The sequence below is a fragment of the Phyllostomus hastatus genome, unplaced genomic scaffold (genome assembly GCF_019186645.2).
Source record: "Phyllostomus hastatus isolate PE091 unplaced genomic scaffold, TTU_PhHast_1.1 phas_contig_1, whole genome shotgun sequence".
NCBI lineage: Eukaryota > Metazoa > Chordata > Mammalia > Chiroptera > Phyllostomidae > Phyllostomus > Phyllostomus hastatus.
Window position 1 is genome coordinate 23501035 of NW_025333498.1, and position 7833 is coordinate 23508867.

The window sequence follows — 7833 nt, forward strand, 5'->3', positions numbered from 1 at the left end:
TTTGTTTACAATCACCAAGATATGGAGGCAGCACAAGTGTCCATCTGTAGATGAGTAGATAAAGCAACTATGGGACATTTACACAATGGAATACTACTCAGATGTAAAAAAGAAGAAAATTTTACATTTTGCAACATTCTGGATGGACTTGGAGATCATATAAGTGAAATAAGTGAAATAAGCCAGTCAGAGAAAGACAAATACCATATGATTTCACTCATAAGTGGAATCTAGTGAACAAACTGAACTAACAAGCAAAATAGAGATAGATTCATAAATAGAGAGCAGTATGACAACTAATGGGGGGTAGGACGTGGAGGGATTGAGCAAAAAGGAAAAAAGGACTCACGGACAACAGTGCGGTGATTGCGGAGTTGGGGATGTAAAGGGGGACTAAATGGTAATAGACGACGCAGACACTGGCCCACAGTGTCCACAGCGTTATGGATGAGATAAGATACATTCACATGGACTACCGAGTCCTATGGCAGAAAAGGGATGGCATGGCTACTCTCTCAAGGGGAGAGTGCCTTGGAGTGGCCTGGCCAGTCTCTCAAGAGGAGAGGGTGCCAACCCTTGCCTTGATAAGCTTTTATTAGGTTCATTTTGCACAAGAATACAGTTCATCAATCATTGTCAGGCAGTAAGGATCAAACAATAGATAGCAAAGAAAGAACTAATAAGGCTTATTCTGAGTCAGGGTCTGTTAGCTACAGGGCTACAAAACTTTGGGAAACAAACTCATTTCCTGCTTAGACCCTTATAATTTTATTGAGAGCATTCTTAGCAAAGCAGGTTTCACAGGATTTTATGTATTCTTTCCTAGGCCTGATCACCCAGGGAACCTGCCTTTTCCAGCACAGGGCTGCACTGCCCTCTGTCATTATTTCAGGCTTAAATCAGGCAGGGGAAGTAAGGGAGCCAAGAGATTAGGAGACTCCTCAAAGACAGAATGAGGACTCAGGCTATGTCAAAGCTGAGGGGTGAGGGTCCATCACCCCCTTTTGCTATAGCCCCCCCCCCCAAGTCCTTCTCTGAGGGCCCCCCATGATCGTGCCTGTCTTAGATCATTGCTCCCTTGAGGAATCTTATCCATCATTGGCTAACTGATCAAGCATTGGGAGCCAGGCAGGGTGAAGTAAAAGGAGCAGAGGTGGTGCCCCTGCCGAGGAGATAAGCTTTGTCTCCTTAGTGGCTTATGATCCAAAGGTTGCTCAGCCTTAGCAATGAGGGGGTTACAGCTTCTGAAACCAGGCAGGGCAGTTCCCAACAAATGGACAAAATACAATAAAAAGTAAAACAAAAACATATCATGTAATTGTTTAAAAATACATCATCTTAAAGACCTATAATTTACAAATTTAAAAAAGAAGTATATGTAGATACTTAAATCCACACGGAAAAGTTAAACAGAGGGAAGTGAAATAAATGTTACTTGATGAGATACCCCTTTATGTATTAATTTAAACTCAACAATGATTATTTTTTTAAGTTCAGTGGCATAAAGATAATTTATTAACTGATCTACATTTTGAATAGGATAAATAGATTATTTTATTGGTAAATTATGCCTTCACTTTCTCTGGGTGATAATATGAAGTTAACATTCCACTTCAGTAAATATTGCATGACAATCTTTATAGATGATCTTTTCATGGAATAAAATAACAAAGTTTAAGTGATAATTTTCTCCCCTTAACATATATGTTCCTTGTACCCTGGATAAACCTGGCTCATGGTAGTTTAGGTAGCGTGAAAGGACATGGGACCCTCAGGGGTCAGCTGGTAGCGAGGTTCTTACCATCCCATGAGATCATCCAACAGACTTTCCCAGATGAATGGTTATGCAGAGAAGCTCTTTTAAAATTCATATTCTGTCCATACTGTACTTCAGAATGTTTGTAAATATTTTATAAAGTGTTAAAGCACTGAGAAATAAAATTATATTCTTATTGTATAGTGGTCTTAGTCAAGTACTTTAACCTCTCAAGTGTAACTTCATTGTGAAATACATGGTGTCTATTTCTAAGGGTATCTGTACAAATTAAATTAAATATACACATACACACTAAAAAAGCCATTTTAATGTCTCATGATAAATAAGTTTTCAGTAATTGCAGGTAACAATTGGTAACTCAGGTAAATACAAATGGTACAGCATTTCGACTTTATTGTTGTTACTTTTACTTTTCAACCTATTTCAATGAATACTAATAAAGCAGTTTCCCTATTTTTAAAGACAGTTATACATGTTGATATGGCACCATTCCATTTCGAACTTTTTATAACACTTTCTTACTAAAGTTGTCAGTTATAAGCTATTACAAATAGTTTATATGAAGTATCTAAAAATTTATCCATAGGAAAATATGGGAGAGGTGTTTAAAAATCAAGAATTTTTTATCTATACAAATATATTATTCTTACATTTGGAACCTAATCCAACAGAATTTTTATCAATGGAGAACAGTAGAGTGGAGATGATGTCCCAGTTGTTCTACTAGTATGTCTTACAACTAATATTTACTTTTATAGGAAATTTTTAAAAATAACATATCATACAATTTTCCAGTTATGTATGAAATCCAGCTTACTGTAGTTATTCAGTCATTGAGAATATAACTCTGAATTTTTAAGTCAGCAAATAGGATGGCTGAGCCTGAGGGAAATATTTGCCAATATGTCCATTCATTTGCTGTATTTCATTGGTAACACATTTACAAAAATCAGAATCTTATAAAGCAATAATCGAATTAAGGGTAATAATTAAATCACTTTTATTTGTTTTCTTTATCAATCCACAATTCTTCTTTAGTTACAAAGACTAAACAGCTATGTATTGCAAGAGGTGGGCCAAGGAAATATCAGGAAGACAAAAAATGAATATGTAACAGGTGTGCTGCCATGAAAGAAAATACAGACAACACAGTTAATATTATGGACAATAACATCTTGTTAATATTACTGATAAGATCATTAATTTAACAGCTTCAAATATGGTGGTATTATTTTCACCAAGCAATACATTCAGGGATTTGCAAATGCTTCTCTCTTTTTTTGGCAGTCTTAGTCTATTTATTTATTTGTTTTTTATTGTTGCTCAGTCACAGTTGTCCTGCCCTTTTCCCCACTACTCTACCCTGCCCCATCCCCCCTCACTCCCATGGTCAGTCCCCTACCATTGTCCTCAATTGTTTCTTTTAAAGCCCACAACCACCCTTTGAAGTGAGAATGCTAATGCTCAGAAGTTACATCCCCAAAGACTCACAGTGATTACTAGACCTGAGGAACATATACATTCTTTTTAAAGGAAAGAAAATCTTATTCCAACAACATATCAATACTTGTACATAACCCACACAGGTATACCCAGTGATTATTTTTCCAAGGATTCCACAAAAGCCTTCTGCCCATAATGGAGCTGAAGTAGTCTACATTTGTAATTAAATACAGCAAACTATGTAGTTAAAATACAAGAACAAGAAAGACAAAGATGAAATGTCATTTAAATATTCACCTTGAATATGTTCATGTCCTAGAAATTAAGAGTATAGAAAGTCTTAATTAGAAGAGTACAAATATTCTTGGTACCACAAATTGATACACTTAAATATAACCTAAATCATAGTCACAAAAAGTCAACTATTTATGTCATTAAAGTATTTCTTTAATATCAATGATTCAAGGAATTTACTCAAGGGTTCTAAAACAATTTTGAAAGCTAATTTACATTACACTTATAATAATTTTCTAATACAAGTGACTTTTTTAATATCTATTATATAAAATATATATTAAAAGAACATAGGAAATTGGAGCCCTGAGTTCTATGATATATCTCAAAATGTTCTAATGTTTGTGGATTGACAGCTTGTCTACTAGACCTGTGATTTGCAGTCAGTGTGCTGCATGTGGCACACTGGTGCACCACCAGAATTTTTAAAACGTGTGATACCTGACTATTTAGTCAGGGGACACTGACCTCTTTCCCTTTGATTGTCAAATAAAAAAATAACAACAGCCAGCACAACAATAGCTGTCCTGTGGGAATGAATCAAAATTATATCTTTTTTGTCAGTTTGGCAAAACATATATTTTCTGGTGTGCCGCAAAATTTTAGTAATTGGTTTATATGTCCATGACACAAAAAAAGGTTGAAAAATTGCTGTACTAGACTGTTAAGGTTTTAAGGGAAGAGACCATAGCTCATTCACGTTGACATCCCTTCATGGTATCTTGCATGCAGTCATTCTTACTCCATAGCTGCTGAATAAATGAATCAATCATTGCACAACTATATATGCCCAGCCTATTAAAAATGGTTCCTTTGCACTGAAACTTACCTTCTAAGAATGTAGGGGGAATAACTCAACAAAAAGTTAATAATTTATGCTTCTCAAGCCTAGCTTTCTTTCATTACTAGGTCCGGATGAAACAGTCATATATCTTAATTCTCACTCAGGAATGAACAGCACTCCTGCTTATTTTCTGACACAGCTTGGGTTCATTAATTCTAGATGACATTTAGTCTTCTTTGTATAAAAAAGCCAAAATATTTTAGCATTTACTTGATTTGAGCATTGCAAAGGCTGAAGCCCAAGCCCTTCCCTGGGAGTTATCTGTCAGAGTATTTGGTTAAGAGGTGGATTGCAGTCAGATAGTTTTTAAAAAAGTGAGAATTGAAAATTCCCAACTGATTTGTCTTGACCTGGTCATCAGTCATTAAGCCCTAACTGGTTGGCTTCCAAAATGTGTAGGTCAGATATTGGAATCCAAGTGCTATCAATGCCATTGAGGTTTGTGGGAAGGAAGAACCTGGCAGAGATCCCAAGAGTAGTGGTAAAGCAATGCTGAGTTGCTCCAGATCAGCTTCCAGAACTTTTAGCATTACTATTCTCAGCATTCATGTTTTATGAAATTTAACAGTGATTCCTTCTTTCCTTCCCTCCTCCTTTATTCACTCCCTTCCTTCAGCAAATATTTATTGAGAAGCTACTCAGGCACTATTGTAGACACTGTAGGTACAGCAGGGAACAAAACGTGGAACTTCATGCAAGTTTGGGAAAAGATAATGAGTAAATAAATAAATACTTACCATCATCTGTCCTTGTATTATAATGTATGTTGTCCAGAAACATAGAACAGGACAGGGAGAGTTGAGGGAAAAAAGCATTATTTAATAAGGGTGGTTAAAAAACTTTTTTATTTTTTACCTTCTTAAAATTTATTTTTATTAAATTTATTGGTGTGACATTGCTTAATAAAATTATGCAGGTTTTGCATGTACAATTCTACAATACATCATCTGTATTTTGCATTGTGCGCTCATCACCCAAAGTTAACAGTCTTTTTGTCACCACACACAAAACCCCTTCTATCCTTCACTACCCTCCACCCCCTTCCTTCTGATGATCAGCATACTGTTGTCTCTGTATTTTTGTTTGTTTGTTTGTCTTTTTTGTTCATGTACTGCTTTCAGTTTTGGAGGTTCCTCAAAAAATTAAGAATAGAGTTACCTTATGACTGAGCAATGCTTCTTCTGGGTATCTATGGTACCCCCCAAATTTGAAAACATTTATTTGCAACGATATATGCTCCCTTATGTTCATTGCAGCATTATTCATGGTGGCCAAGACTTAAAAATAACAAAAGTGTGCTTAGGCAGATAATTGGATAATGAAGATGTGGTACACATGTATAATGGAATACTACTGAGGCATAAGAAGAGATGACATGCTGTCATTTGAGACAACAGGAATGGATCTCGAGAATATCACACTCAGCAAAATAAGTCAGACAGAAAGCCAAGAACCATATGATTTCATTCAAGTATGGGATATAAAACTAAAAGCAACAAAGAAAGGCCTTTTAAGTAGTGATATTTGAGCAGAGACCAGAAGGAGGTAAGGAAGTGAGGGATCTAGCTATGCAACAGAAAAATCACTCCAGTCACCAAGATCTTAAATTGCAGCAGCCCTGTGACATATCTGATGTGTTTATAGAGCAGCAAGGAAATCCATGTGGCTGAAATGCAGAGAGCAAGGTAGAAATTAGTAGAAGATGAGGGCCTTCGGTTAATTTAGAAAGATTGCTAATTCTGTCTAGAGGTCTGTATGATGAGCCAATTTAACACTGGTGGGCATGGAACAAACTGGAAGGGGATGAAGTGTGCTTTATTTTTTTCACTGGATCCCATCCCCCTGGTTCTAATTCTTTTGGGTATATACCCATAATTAGAATTGCTGGATCATATAATAATTCTGTGTTTAATTTTTTTTGAAGAACTGTTCTACCATTTTCTACAGCAGCGACACTATTTTGTATTCCCACCAGCAATGAATAAGGATTCCAGTTTTCAATACCTCCACTTACACTTTTTTCTCTTTTTTTTTATGGTAGCCATCCTATTGGGAATGAAGTGTCATCTCCTTGTCATCTGGATTTACCTTTCCCTAATGATTAGTGAGATTGAATATATGTTCATGAGCTTATTGCCCATTCATATATCTTCTTTGAAAAAATGTCTATTCCAGTCCTTTGTGCATTTTTAATAGGTTTGTTAGTTTTTGTTGTTGTTCTTGAGTTGAGGGAGTCCTTTATATATTGTGGATATTAATCCTTTATCAGATATGATTTAAAAATAGTTTAAAAGTTCTCTGAGATGCCTTTTCATTTTCTAATAGTGCCTTTTGATACACAGAAATTTGTAACTTTGATAAAATACAATTTATCTATTTGTTCTTGCCTATGCATTGGAGCCATATCTAAGAACTCATTTTAAATCCAACATCCTGCAGTTTTTTTCCCAATGTTTTCTTATTATAGTTTTAGCTCTTAGGATTTTTTTCTATTACTGTAGACATTACAGAGTCTAACAGTCTCCAACTTCCTCTCATGCATCACTCCTGGAGGTCTGGTTTTTAGCTCAAATGTTTCTTACTCTGAGCATTTACCTTCCCCTTCAATAACCATATCTCATACCTTTTGTATGCTAGGGTTAACATTCTTGAACTGTTTGAAGCGTATACTAGCAACTTAAGGGGATTCCTGATGTGGAAAGAATATTATATATTCATATTTTCCTAGCGTCTGATGGGGTTCATTCATCCTTTTGACCAACCTTGTTATTAAAAATGTTTGTGTTTGGTCACATCGTATATAGTGTAAGAATTCTGATTCCTTGCTAACTAATTAATAAATTAAAAACTCTTTATATTCTGTCCTAGGAATTAGAATATATGATTGATTATATGATGATTAGAATATAGAATAGATGATATGATTAATGTAGCAAGAATTCTACCTGCTGCCAAGGTGATCACCTCTGACTCAAGCACAATGTTTTGCATGGTGTGGGTACTAAATAATGCTGCAGTGAGTGAGCAAATGAATGATTGAATGAAAAAGAAAGACTATCTTATGTCATTACATGTTTAGTAAATCTGACTTCTACTGTTTAAATTTTTTATTTATTTTAACAAAACAAGTTCAGAAATCTCCTTTGCCCTTAGTCAAAATTAGTGAAGACACTAATGTTTCAATCAATTGTGCTAGAAGTGTTTTTAGAAGAATTTTAGAAGAATTTTAGAAGAATTACTGAGAACTGAAGTTTGGAGGTTAGAGATTGTATCCCAAAAATGTCTTGGCCCATTAGACAGTCCTTGTAGAGGTTACATCCATAGGCAGCACTTTTTCCCATGGGTAGCTACCAGCAAATGAAAATGGTGACTATTTATGGAAACTCTAGGTCTCTGAGTATGGTATATATTGTCATGAACATAAGACATATGAATATATTTTGTTTATAAACAATTCAATGCATTAATTAGAACA

The 7833-nt window shown here is 35.2% G+C and overlaps 1 long non-coding RNA gene across 1 annotated transcript; it reads right to left on the bottom strand.

Annotated features, from left to right (window-relative positions):
• Positions 1 to 2644: 2644 nt before the first annotated feature.
• LOC123822767 lies at positions 2645 to 5201 on the bottom strand. Its single transcript, XR_006786417.1, has 3 exons — positions 5096 to 5201; positions 3518 to 3535; positions 2645 to 2899 (listed from the first exon to the last, which is right to left on the bottom strand). It is a non-coding gene; the product is annotated as an uncharacterized LOC123822767 (long non-coding RNA).
• Positions 5202 to 7833: the final 2632 nt, after the last annotated feature.